This window comes from Glycine soja, chromosome 1, assembly GCF_004193775.1.
Source record: "Glycine soja cultivar W05 chromosome 1, ASM419377v2, whole genome shotgun sequence".
In the NCBI taxonomy this organism is placed as follows: Eukaryota; Viridiplantae; Streptophyta; class Magnoliopsida; order Fabales; family Fabaceae; genus Glycine; species Glycine soja.
The window spans coordinates 38,060,202-38,075,388 of NC_041002.1; positions in this window are offsets into that span (position 1 = coordinate 38,060,202).

Genomic DNA, 15,187 nt, shown 5'->3' on the forward strand with positions numbered 1-15,187 from the left:
AAAAAAGATCCAAGAAGGCTTATATTGCTTGGGATGACAATGACTCATCCGATGGTTCGGAGAAGGAGATCAACCTTCTATCTAAGGACTATGAAAACAAAAGTCTGACTTCCATCTTTGAAGATCTAGGCACTTAAATCATGAAAAAGGTAACATCAAAACCATTCTCTTTTAAATATAGCTGGTTGAAATTTTTCTTTCAATTAACTTGTTTATATGATGACTAACAAAATTTTATTTGTTTGTCTTGATTGATTGCTATATGTTTATGTGTTTGATTGAGTTATTTTCTTTCTCGAAGCATGAAGTTTATTATTAAAACAAATAGTTGATAGTACCTACGATTCTTGCATGATTTTTAGTATGATATGTGAATTACTTGCTTAAAAGATATTCATAATGCTTTTTCAAAAATCTATTATGTTATATATTTTTTCATATAAGAGTTTTTAGATATAAAATATTTTGACCCCTTTTCAAATCCTTTCACTCTAAGAATTCATTCAGCACTTAGTTTTTCCTAAAAAGCTCTCTGGTAATCGATTACTACAATACTGTAATTGATTATAGCTAGTCAGGAAGAGTGTAATCGATTACCAAATGTTGTAATCAATTACAACGCGTCCCTGTAGACAAAGGATCAAGCTGAATGTTTTGATGATGCCAAAGGATTACATGAATCATATGCTTCTCAAAGATTTACTCAAGACAAAGTAATTAGAGATATTCAAGATGGATGATCAAGACAGTCTATAGAGTCTTAGAAAGGATATTAAATAGGAAGGGAATTCCAATTGAAGTAGCAAAAGGTTTGGCCAAGAATTTTAAGTTAAAAAGTCTTTTTCAACAAATTTACTCTCTAGTAATCGATTACCATAGGATGTAATCGATTACCAGTGGCCAAAACTGATTTACAACAGCTATTAAAATTTGAATTCAAAATTTGCACTGTGTAATCGATTACACATATATGGTAATCGATTACCAGCAGTTTCTGAACGTTTTAATTCAAATTTTAAAGCGTGTAATCGATTACACACATATTGTAATCGATTACCAGAGGAGTTTTTCAGAAAACATTCTCAACAGTCACATCTTTTTGTGTGGTTCTTGAATGGCTATCATAGGCCTATATATATGTGACTTGAGACACGATTTTGGACAGAGTTTTCCAGAACAAAAAGGTCTTATCCTCTTAAAAAGCAAAATCGTTTTATCCTCTTACAAATTCCTTGGCCAAATTATTTGTGATTCAATAAGGAATTATTTAAGTGCTCAAATTGTTAAATCTATCTCTTTCAAGAGAGATTTCTTCTTCTCTTCTTCTTCATTCTGAAAAGGGATTAAGAGACCGAGGGTCTCTTGTTGTGAAAGAATTCTAAACAGAAAGGAAAGGTTGTCCTTGTGTGTTTAGAACTTGTAAAAGGAATTTACAAGATAGTGGAACTCTCAAGCGGGTTGCTTGGGGACTGGACGTAGGCACAAGGGTGTGGCCGAACCAGTATAAATCTGAGTTTTCATTTTCTCTTCCCTTAAACTCCTTTATTTATTATTGTTTTATATTTATATTCAAATTTTTCTATTTGAATCAATATTTAAGAAATTCATTATTAAGGGAATTTATAACTGGAATAGAAAGATAACTAGAATTTTTAATTGGGGAAATAAGTTGTGATATCTTAATTCAACCCCCCCTTCTTAAGATATCTGAGGCCACTTGTCCAACAAGTGGTATCAAAGCTTCATTCTTGTATAAAGTTTAGAAGCTTCAAGAATTATGGCCTCATCAAACTACTTGTTTCCCGAGGGAAATTCTATAAATAGACCTCCCATCTTTCATGGAGTGGGTTACCACTACTGGAAAACCCGCATGCAAATCTTTATAGAGGCAATAGATTTAAATATTTGGGAAGCCATAGAACAAGGACCTTATGTTCCCTCTATAATAGCCGGAAGTGCAACAATAGAAAAACCTAGAGCAGATTGGACTGAGGAAGAAAGAAGATTAGTACAATATAATTTAAAGGCCAAAAATATTATTACATCTGCCTTAGGAATAGATGAATACTTTAGGGTTTCAAATTGTAAAAGTGCTAAGGATATGTGGGATACACTACAAGTAACACATGAAGGCACAACAGATGTTAAAAGATCTAGGATAAACACTTTAACTCGTGAATATGAACTTTTTAGGATGAATGTAAATGAAAGTATACAAGACATGCAAAAGAGGTTCACACACATAGTTAATCATCTTGCATCTCTAGGAAAAACTTTTCAAAATGAAGATCTAGTTAATAAAGTCTTAAGATGTCTTAATAGAGAATGGCAACCAAAAGTAACAGCCATCACAGAATCTCAAGATTTATCTAGTATGTCTCTTGCTACATTATTTGGAAAATTGCAGGAGCATGAAATGGAATTACTAAGGTTAAATCAGCATGAAGAAACTGATAAGAAGAAGAAAGGTATCGCTCTTAAAGCATCATCTGCAATCCAAGAAGACAGTGATAAAGAAGATTCAATTGACTTGGATAATGATGAAGATATTAGTCTGTTTGTAAAAAGATTCAACAAGTTCCTGAGAGTCAGAGGAAATCAAAAGCGACCCAATTTTAAACCTAAAAGAAAGACAAAAACTTCATCCTCTACTCTAAAATGCTTTGACTATAATCAACCTGGACATCTGAGGGTTGATTGTCCCATCTTCAAGAAAAAGATGGAGAAGTTTGAAAAGAAAAATATTAATGAAAAGAAATTGAAGAAAGCATACATTACATGGGATGAAAACGATATGGAATCTTCTGAAGATTCAGAAAATGAAGAAATAAATCTCTGCCTTATGGCAAAAAGTTATGAAAGTGATGAAGAGGTAACATCTTCAAACAATTTATCTATTTCTTTTGATGAATTGCAAGATGCATTTGCTGAGTTGCATAAAGAGTCAATTAAACTTGCAAAGTTAGTTTCATCTTCAAAGAAAACAATTTCAAATTTAGAAAATGAAATTTCAAAATTAAACAAAGAATTAGATCATCTTAGAAATGAAGTTTCAATGTCTAAACCAAATGAAAAAGTTCACATTTCTACTATTTCTGACAAGAAAATGTCAGATTCTTGCAGTTGTTGTGAAAAGTATGAAAAAGAAATCAAAGAATTGAAAAACTCTCTTGCAAAATTCTGTTATAGTAAAAATAATTTAGATGTCATATTAGGAAAACAAAGACATGTCTCCAATAAGGCTGGATTAGGATATAAATCTGAAAAACAACAAAAATTTCATAAAAACTTCTCTACTTCCACACAAAAATATAATTCTAGTTCTATCACATGTTTTTACTGTGGAAGAAAAGGGCATGGCACATCTACATGCTATTTTAGAAGAAATTGTAACAATATTAAAATGATTTGGGTCCCAAAAGGATCCTTTATTCATACTAACACACAAGGACCCAATAAAGTTTGGGTACCTAAGTTACAACCTTGATTTTGTAGGAACCCTTGAGGAAAAAGTGGTACATAGATAGCGGTTGCTCAAAACATATGATGGGAGACAAATCAAAATTCACACATATCTCTCCCAAAAAAAGCGGACATGTAACTTATGGTGACAACAACAAAGGTAGAATTCTTGGAGTTGGAAAAATAGGTACAAATGCTTCAACTTCCATTGAAAATGTTATACTTGTTGAAGGTCTTAAACACAGTCTGCTTAGTGTGAGTCAATTATGTGATAAAGGCTATCTGGTATCATTTGATTCTCAAAAGTGTGTCATTGAACATAAACATGATACGAATATAAAGCATATAGGGTTTAGAGTCAACAATGTTTACATGATAGACTTAAGTCAAAAACTAGATAGTAATCAATGTTTTCTTAGTAAAGATGATGATCCATGGTTGTGGCATAAACGGATTGCACATATAAACATGGAACACTTAAATAGATTAATATCAAAAGATTTAGTTGTTGGTTTACCAAAACTAAGATTTGAAAAAGATAGGCTATGTGATGCATGTCAAAAGGGAAAACAAACTAGAGTTTCTTTCAAATCTAAAAACATTGTTTCAACTACTCAACCCTTACAATTACTTCATATGGATTTGTTTGGTCCTTCCAGAATCATGAGTTTTGGAGGAAGTTACTATGCTCTTGTTATAGTTGATGACTATTCTAGATACACATGGACTCTTTTTATCACTCATAAGAATGATGCATTTCAAGCTTTTAAAAAACTTGCAAAAATCATTCAAAATAAGAAAAATCTCAAGATTATATCTATTAGGAGTCGTCATGGGGGTGAGTTTGAAAATAAAGAATTTGAATTATTTTGTGATAAGCATGGGATTGAGCATAACTTTTCTGCACCAAGAACCCCTCAACAAAATGGTGTTGTTGAAAGGAAAAATAGATCTTTGGAAGAGATTGCTAGAACTTTATTAAATGATACTTCTCTTCCAAAATATTTTTGGGCTGAAGCCGTTAACACTACATGCTACATTTTAAATAGGGCTTTAATAAGACCCATCTTAAAGAAAACTCCATATGAATTGTTCAATGGCAGAAAACCAAACATCTCACATCTTCATATCTTTGGTTGTAAATGTTTTGTATTGAATAATGGAAAAGATAACTTAGGAAAATTTTGATGCTAAGTCAGATGAAGGTATTTTCCTTGGATATTCTCTGCATAGTAAAGCTTATAGAATATATAATAAAAGAACAATGACAATCGAAGAATCTATACATGTTTCCATTGATGAGTCTAATGTCATTCTTCCAAGGAAGGATTTTTTAGATGATATTTCAGATTCCTTAGAAGATACACATATTCATGGAAATGACTCTAAAGAAAAAGATGAAGGAAGCAATGAAGATTCTCAAGTTAATGGAGATAGAGCAAATAATGAACTTCCTAGAGAATGGAAAGCCTCAAGAGATCATCCCCTCGACAACATTATTGGTGATATATCAAAAGGGGTAACAACTAGACATTCTCTTAAAGATTTATGCAATAATATGGCTTTTGTATCTATGATTGAACCTAAAAATATAAAAGAAGCCATAATAGATGATAACTGGATCATTGCCATGCAAGAAGAACTGAATCAATTTGAAAGAAATAATGTGTGGAAACTAGTAGAAAAACCTGAAAATTATCCTGTCATAGGAACAAAATGGGTTTTTAGAAATAAATTAGATGAACATGGCATAATTATTAGAAATAAGGCTAGGTTAGTAGCAAAAGGGTATAATCAAGAAGAGGGAATAGACTATGAAGAAACATATGCTCCAGTTGCAAGATTAGAAGCCATTAGAATGCTCTTAGCATATGCATCCATAATGAATTTTAAACTCTATCAAATGGATGTTAAAAGTGCTTTTCTAAATTGTTTAATTCAAGAAGAAGTATATGTTGAACAACCCCCAGGCTTTGAAATCCCGGATAAACCAAATCATGTTTATAAATTGCAAAAGGCTCTTTATGGTTTTAAACAAGCCCCTAGGGCTTGGTATGAACGCTTAAGTAATTTTCTTCTAGAAAAAGAATTCTCTACAGGTAAAGTGGATACCACATTGTTCATAAAGAGAAAGCATAATGATATTTTGTTGGTTCAAATATATGTTGATGATATAATTTTTGGATCCACTAATGATTCATTGTGCAAGGAGTTTTCCCTTGATATGAAAAGTGAATTTGAAATGTCAATGATGGGAGAACTAAAGTACTTCCTGGGATTACAAATCAAGCAAACTCAAGAAGGTATATTCATCAATCAAGCCAAGTACTGCAAGGAATTAATCAAAAGATTTGGGATGGAAAGTGCAAAACACATGGCTACACCGATGAGCACTAGCTGTTACTTAGATAAAGATGAATCTGGTCAATCTATAGACATGAAACAATATCGAGGTATGATCGGATCTCTTCTCTATTTATCTGCTAGTAGGCCTGATATTATGTTTAGTGTATGCATGTGTGCTAGGTTTCAATCCAACCCCAAACAATCACATTTGAGTGCAGTTAAGAGAATCATGAGATATCTATTAGGTACAATAAATTTAGGATTATGGTATCCTAAGAACCCAACATGTAACTTAATAGGATATTCTGATTCTGACTTTGGCCGGATCTAAAACTGATAGAAAAAGCACAAGTGGAACTTGTCAATTCATTGGATCCGCTCTTGTCTCATGGCATAGTAAGAAACAAAACAGTGTTGCTTTGTCCACTGCTGAAGCGGAATATATTTCTGTCGGCAGTTGTTGTGCACAAATTTTATGGATGAAGCAACAATTATCTGACTATGGTATCCTTCTTGATCGTATACCTATTAGGTGTGATAATACTAGTGCCATAAATCTATCCAAAAACCTTGTTCAACACTCTAGAACCAAACATATAGAAATTAGGCACCATTTTCTTATAGAGATCATGTCCTAAAGGGAGATTGTATATTAGAGTTTGTTGATACAAAGAATCAGCTTGCTGATATCTTTACAAAACCTCTCCCAAAAGAAATATTCTTTTCAATAAGAAGAGAATTAGGGCTTTTAGACCTTAGTGATTTGAATAGGTAATTTTTTTTATGAATGATTGATTGTGTTTTGATGAAGTATGACGCTTGTTTTGTTTAATTTAGTTTACTTTTCTTGTTATTATAATTAACTCTTAAAATAACATAAGTTTTTAGACTTAAGAAATAAGTTTTCTTTTAGGAAAAGGCTATTTTTTGTTATGGTAATCGATTACATGAATACTGTAATCGATTACACTAGAACAGATGGCCTGTAATCGATTACAGTATTCATGTAATCGATTACCAGTAGGCTGCCTCCTCCTGTAATCGATTACCATTACTTGTAATCGATTACCACGCGTCCTGCTCTATAAATATCACGTTTTCAGAATCTCCTGCGCAGCCCCTTCCTCCTTGCGCCGTACCTCCATTCCCAAACCTCCAAACCTTCCTATCTCACTCATTTCTTCATCAAATCAACTCCCGTAAATTGCAATCTTCTTCTTTTTCATTTTTCTTTTGATTTCACCGATTAAAATCTGCAACAACTCCCTCAAATGGCAGAATCGTCAAAGAAACGAAAGGGTTCTTCCGCCTCCGCTTCGGCTTCAAGAGCTCATCGTTCTGGAGCCACTAGCGCATCCACAGCACCAATTCCACCCTCATTGTCCTTTTCCCCAGTGTTTTCTTCCGACGAACAGCAGAAACGGTACTCCAATCTTTTCTCATCTCGTTCCATTATCGACCCTAAGTTTATTGATATGGAATTCTTTTCTGCCGAAACCTTTGATTGCATTCAAGCCTTTCAGAACTTAGGTCTTCTACCTTTTATGTCATTCCAATTGCCTATTTATCCTGAATTGGTTAAAGCTTTTTATTGTAATCTTGAAATTCAGGACAACACTCTGATTTCTGAAATTTTTGGGATAAAAATGGTCATTGACCAGTCCCTTTTCCATGACTTAACCAAATTACCCAGTGACGGTGTACCATTTGAAGGTACACTAAATGACGACTGGAAATTTGATTTCTCTGCCCATGATGCCCGCCAGTTGGTTTGCACCAACAATGCAGATATGACCGGACGTCTTCTTGTCGGGTCATTGGCTTTTGAAAGCCGCATCCTTCACTATTTAATTGTGCGTATTCTGCTTCCACGGTCTTCCAACCTTGCCCAGGTTTCTGAGGAAGATCTAATTATCATGTGGGCCTTTCATACAGGGCGTCAACTTGACTGGGCACACTTAGTCAGATATCGCATGCATAAGGCATTGCGATTAAATGCTCCACTACCATATCCACAGCTTGTCACTCTCTTTTTCCGCCATTTTCAAATTCCTCTTGATTCTGAACCTTATGTTCCAATCAAGCGATCTTTTTTAATTGGTGCTGTTGTGATTGCTTCTTTTGGTTATCGCAAAGAGCGTGATGGCCCTTGGGTAAAAAAGGGTGTTCCACCTGCTGCTGATGAAGGCCACATACCAGTTGAAGATAATTCCACTCTTCTTCAAAGGCTTATGGACAAGTTTGATGGACTTCAGACTTTTGTTGGTGACAAGTTTGATGCCATGGAATTGCAAGTTGACATGCGGTTCGATGCTATGGAATCAAGGATCACTAGGGTTGAAGAAGATGTCTCCTTCATCCGAACTTGCTTTGATCCACCACCACCGCCTCCTTCATCCTCTTAGATTATATGTTATTATTCTAACTTAGTTTTATTAGTAGTCAAATATTATTAGTACTTTGCTTTATCGCCGTGTATTTGGCTTTTTGTTCTAGTTATCGTAGTCTTGCACTATTATTATAATTCTCGCTTTTGTTTTGGTTAATTATGACGCTGTATGGATTTATTTCGATTTAATGGTTGGCTTTGTTTGGATATTTATTGTGTTAATGTTTGGATATTGATTGTTTTGATCTACTTCTTTTTTATGTTGCCAAAGGGGGAGAGAACTTGGGAGAGCACATATGGGTTAGAAATCAATTAGGCATACATGCCAAAAGATAGGGGGAGTAAGGGTTATGTGAACGTGCTATCATCTTGTATATAGCTTGTCTTGATTTCAGGTATTGTCATCATCAAAAAGGGGGAGATTGTAGACAAAGGATCAAGCTGAATGTTTTGATGATGCCAAAGGATTACATGAATCATATGCTTCTCAAAGATTTACTCAAGACAAAGCAATTAGAGATATTCAAGATGGATGATCAAGACAGTCTATAGAGTCTTAGAAAGGATATTAAATAAGAAGGGAATTCCAATTGAAGTAGCAAAAGGTTTGGCCAAGAATTTTAAGTTAAAAAGTCTTTTTCAACAAATTTACTCTCTGGTAATCGATTACCATAGGATGTAATCGATTACCAGTGGCCAAAACTGATTTACAACAACTATTAAAACTTGAATTCAAAATTTGCACTGTGTAATCGATTACACATATATGGTAATCGATTACTAGCAGTTTCTGAACGTTTTAATTCAAATTTTAAAGCGTGTAATCGATTACACACATATTGTAATCGATTACCAGAGGAGTTTTTCAGAAAACATTCTCAACAGTCACATCTTTTGGTGTGGTTCTTGAATGGCTATCATAGGCCTATATATATGTGACTTGAGACACGGTTTTGGACAGAGTTTTCCAGAACAAAAAGGTCTTATCCTCTTAAAAAGCAAAATCGTTTTATCCTCTTACAAATTCCTTGGCCAAATTATTTGTGATTCAATAAGGAATTATTTAAGTGCTCAAATTGTTAAATCTATCTCTTTCAAGAGAGCTTTCTTCTTCTCTTCTTCTTCATTCTGAAAAGGGATTAAGAGACCGAGGGTCTCTTGTTGTGAAAGAATTCTAAACACAAAGGAAGGGTTGTCCTTGTGTGTTTAGAACTTGTAAAAGGAATTTATAAGATAGTGGAACTCTCAAGCGGGTTGCTTGGGGACTGGACGTAGGCACAAGGGTGTGGCCGAACCAGTATAAATCTGAGTTTGCATTTTCTCTTCCCTTAAACTCCTTTATTTATTATTGTTTTATATTTATATTCAAATTGTTCTATTTGAATCAATATTTAAGAAATTCATTATTAAGGGAATTTATAACTGGAATAGAAAGATAACTAGAATTTTTAATTGGGGAAATAAGTTGTGATATCTTAATTCAACCCCCCCTTCTTAAGATATCTGAGGCCACTTGTCCAACAGTCCCTGCTCCTATAAATTCAGATTTCAAAATCTGAAATCAGAAACCTCTCATTTCTCTCGCGAAACCCTCGTTCCCAAATTTTCTTTCTGGCATAACTTACTCATTTCTTATCCAAATCACTTCCCACAAAGCCCAAAATTCATCTTTTTTCATTCTCTTTCATTTCACCCGATTGAAATTTTGAATAAGTCTCTCAAATGGCGGAACCATCAAAGAAGCGCCAAGGTTCTTCGAGTCGAAGCCAACGACATTTCGAGGCTCAGGATACTCTAATTCCTTCCTCCATTTCCTCATCCTCATTTTTCTCATTAGAAGAACAACATATACGGTACACAAACCTCTTCTCCTCTCGTTCTATCATAGACCCTAAGTTCATAGACATGGATTTCTTTTCTGATGAGAGTTTCAAATGCATTCAAGCATTTCAAAACTCAAATCTCATTCCCTTTATGTCTCTAAAACTGCCTGTGTATTCTGAATTGGTAAAAGCTTTTTATTCTAATCTTGAAATTCAAGAAAGTACCTTGATTTTAGAGGTTTATGGGATAAAGATGGTCATTGACCAATCCCTCTTCTATGATTTGACTCAATTGTCCAGCGAAGGTGTACCATTTGAAGGTACACTAGATGATGATTGGAAATTTGATTTTTCTATGCATGATGCCCGCCGGTTGGTTTGCACCAACCAAGCGGATATGACCGGAAGGCTGCTTGCCGGTTCTTTGGCTTCTGAAAGCCGCATCCTTCACTATCTTATTGTTCGTATCTTACTCCTAAGATCTTCAAACCTTGCACAAGTTTCTGAAGAAGATCTTATAGTTATGTGGGCCTTTCATACCTACCGACAAATTGGTTGGGCACATTTAGTCCAGTAACGCATACATAAGGCATTGCGATTAAATGCTCCTTTACCATATCCACATTTAGTCACTCTTTTCCTTCAACATTTTAACATCCCTCTTGATTCTGAACCATATATTCCAATCAACAGATCTTTCTTGATCGGTGCTGCTGTGGTTGCGTCCTTTGGTTACTGCAAAGAGCGTGATGGCTCTTGGGTAAAAAAGGGTGCTCAACCAAATGATGATAAAGGACAATTACCAGTTGAAGGGGACTCTTCTCTCCTTCAAAGTATTTTGGACAAGTTCGATGGACTTCAAACCTATGTTGGTGAGAGGTTTGATGCTTTGGAACGACAAGTGGACATGCGATTCGATGCAATGGACTCAAGGATCACAAAGGTTGAGGAAGATGTCACCATCATTCGTGACTGCCTTGATTTACCTCTACCACCACCATCAGTTTAGACATTATTATTATTATTAGATTTTGTTTCTAAAGCCTTGTATTTGGCTATATGCTTATGACATTTGAACACTTAGTATTTTTAATATTTGCTTAGTATGACTGAATATTTATGGTTTGTGATATATGACTATGTGGTTTGCATTTCAATTTAGTTTTATTCATGTCTTGCTTCATGTATGATTTAGAATCTTTTATGGTTGTTTTACAAAGTATGCTTTATATATGTTTTAAATTATGTATGTTTTACGCACTTTGGCCTTTTTGATGTTGCCAAAGGGGGAGAGAAAAATGGGTATTTTATGAAATCAAGATTTTATTTTTTTTCAAAATTTTAAAATTAAGCATAAATTCAAAAAGAAAGGGGGAGAAAGGGATGAGTGAACTGTAGAACAAAAATTGTATGTACTCTCTTGATTTCAGGATTGTCATCATCAAAAAGGGGGAGATTGTGGAAGCAATGCCTTCCAAGAATATTTTGATGATACCAAAGAAACTAGAGTTAAGCAAATTCCAAAGATTCAAGAATCAAGTTTCAAGAATCAAGATTCAAGATTCAAGAATCAAGTTTCAAGAATCAAGATTCAAGGATAATCAAGATCAAGATTCAAGACTCAAGATTCAAGAATCAAGAGAAGACTTAATCAAGATAAGTACTAAAAAAGCTTTTCAAAACATTGAGTAGCACAAGAAGTTTTCACAAAATCATTACCATAGAGTTTTACTCACTGGTAATCGATTACCAAAAGGTAGTAATCGATTACCAGTAGCCAACATTGTTTTCAAAACTGATTTACAAAGCTGTAATCGATTACCATGAGCATGTAATTGATTACTAGTGTTTTAAAACGTTAGATTTCAAATTTCAAGAGTCACAACTTGTGTTTAAACATTTCCAAATCATTTTAAACTTGTGTAATCGATTACACAATACTTTTAATCGAATCAATTAAACCTTGATGGTAATCGATTACCAGTGACTGATTTCGAAAAATAAATTTCCAAAAGTCACAATTCTTCAAGTGACTTGTTTCTGAATATTTTTTCAAAAGTTACAACTTTTTAAGTGACTAGTTTTCAAAAGAGTCACAATTTTTAAAAGGTGACTAGTTTTAAAGAAATTGCCAAGAGTCACAAACTTTAACTTGAGTCATCAAATGATTATAAATATGTGACCATGACATGAATTTCATACAACATCTTTCAACGTTTTACACAGAACTTTCTAACTCATTTCTCTTCTTCTTTCAAAGAGTTTTTGTTCAATACTTTCTCTTCCAAGAAAAGTTGATTGTTCAAAAACTTGTGCTATTCATCTTCTTCATTCACTTCTCCCTTTGCCAAAAGAATAGAAGGACTAATCGCCTGAATTCTTTTGTATCTCTCTTCTCCGTTTGCCAAAAGAATGGAAGGACTAACCGCCTGAATTCTTTGTTGTCTCCTTTCTCTCTTCCAAGAGAATTCAAAGGACTAACCGCCTGAGAATTCTTTTGATTCTTCCCTTCCCCTTAAACAAAAGATCTCAAAGGACTAACTGCCTGAGATTACTTTTGTTTCCCCTTACAAAGATTCAAAGGAATAACCGCCTAAGAATTCTTTGTCCCAACACATTGGAGGGTACATTTTTTGTGGTACAAGTAGAGGGTACATCTACTTGGGGCTTGTTATACTGAGAACAAGAGAGGGTACATCTCTTGTGGATTAGTTCAAGTGGAGGGTACATCCACTTGGTTAATCAAAGAGAACATGGAAGGGTACATCCCTTGTGGATATTTGGCTTGTAAATGATTTTAAAAGGTTGAAAGAAATCTCAAGAACCAGTTGGTTGCTTAGGGACTGGACGTAGGCACGAATTGTGGCCGAACCAGTATAAATCTTGTGTTTGTCTTCTTCTTCCCTACACTCTTTAATTTCCACTGTGTACTTTTAATTACCGCTTTTACTTTTGGTTAAGTTTCAGTTTATGTTCTTTACTTTCTTAAATTTGTAGTAAAAGCCTAATTGAATCTAGTAACATTAAGAAGGATAAATTTTTTAATTAGTCAAGACACATTAATAATTAATTCAACCCCCCCTTTTTAATTATTCCGAGGCCACTTGATCCAACACTTATAGCTTCCGTTATGGCATACATTTTACCAACATAGGTTGACTAATTCCTTATTTTATCACAAATTTTCTTGTCGAAAAGGGTAATGGATGGGATGGTTCTATTGCGTAAGCACTACACCTACTGCTATGGCAGAAGCATTGTGTTAGTGTCAAAGGAAAGCTCAATACTTGGTAAGGACAACATAGAAGTAGAGGTGACAACCTCCTTAAAAGTGTAAAAGCACAGGCTGTATCTGAACTCCAAATATATTTTGAAGTATATTTGAGTAGATTTGAGAGGAGATCTCGTGTGAGCATAGTTTTTTATAAAGCGACAATTAAATCTAGTTAACCCAAAAAGTCCATGAAGAGCTGAGACAGAACATGGTTGCGGCCAATCCACAATGGCTTGCACCTTTGTTGTGTCTGGTTACACACCTTGAGCTGAAATTGCATGTCCCAAATAATCTATGGTGTGAACTGCAAAAGTAAATTTAGTTAATTTGGCATAAAAAGCATTGGTAAATAGAAAATTTAAAACCAAACTAAGATGATGTAGGTGCTCAGCTTAGGATGAACTGTAGACTAGAATGTCATAAAAAAGAATAATAATAATAATAATAATAATAATAATAATAATAATAATGAGGGTGTAATAGTTTGGTCAACATAACCAAAAATGTAGAAGGCCCATTGGTGAGCCCAAAAGGCGTAACCAAGAATTCAAAGAACTCATCATTGTAACAACTCGCTACATTCACCAAACATCACACAAAATACTTAAATAATTACAAATATAATAATAATAATAATAATAATAATAATAATAATAATAATAATAATAATAATAATAATAATAATAATAATAATAATAATAATAAATAAATAAATAAATAAATAAATAAAAACCATACATCATTTAGATGACAGAGAGTAATTTAATTTATACATGTGTCTAAGCCTGGGATTTACATGTCTTGATCAAAAAGAATCAAGGAACCAACTACAGAGGAGTTGATAACAAGAGAGTATCCACGCGACACTCTCACTTAGGAAAACTAGGCAGCAAGTGTCGAGGTCACCCTGTCGTGCACAGGCAACTCCCTCTCATGGTGATCAGTCTAAGTCACAAGAGAGTTCCAAACCGAGTGACATGCCCCCATGTACAAGTATTTTCCCTCATGAAACATTACAAGTACTGTCATACCCTAATTTCGTCTGGGGACTATCATTCGTTGATCTTTTTATCCTTGCTAGCTGAATTGAGCTATTCGACACCAGTTATCGCGCAAGACGAAGGATCATTCGATGTTTCGGTCAAGGATGCAGAAAATACCCAAGGGAGGGGCAAAAAGGTCATTTCAAGCATTTTATGGGCCCTGGCTCGCCTGGGCTCCCAAATAGCTTAGGGGTGAAGTAACCAGCTCACCTGGGCGAGCAAGGTTACTTTAGAGTGAAGCATCAGCTTGCCTGATTGAGCTGCAAGTCCACCAAGTCCCTTTTCTTTGCCATAAATAGGCGTGAGGGAGGCTGAGTAAAGGGTTCCAAGGTTCAGCATTGAAGGATATTGAGAGGAGAGGGAAAGAATAAGAAGAAAGAAGAGAAAATGAGGCCGAGGCGCTACCAAATCGCGACTGTAATCAACTCCTACATCATTCTTCGTTCGGTGTTCTTTGTTCATCATCCAGTTAGTTTTTGTTTTAAGGATTTGGATACCATCTATGCGCCCTTAGGGGCTCTCTTTATTGTTTTGTGTATCTTCATCTCCTTCTTCTATCATTGGTAAATCTCTTTTCTTTTGTAAAGTAAATTTTAACCGATCATTAGTTACGTAAGTCATCTTTTTAAGAGGTTGAAAGTTAGTAAACAAAACCAAGATAAAACCAACTCATAAGCTCTTCCTTTTTATCAAATATCACTTGAGATCATTTCAAGGTCCAATGCCTTAACGACTCTCTCTTCTTTTCAAAAATCAAAAGATCATTTCAAGGTCCAACGCCTTAACGATTCTCCCCACTTTTCAAATTTTAAAACATCGTTTCAAGGTCCAACGCCTTAAATGACTTTTG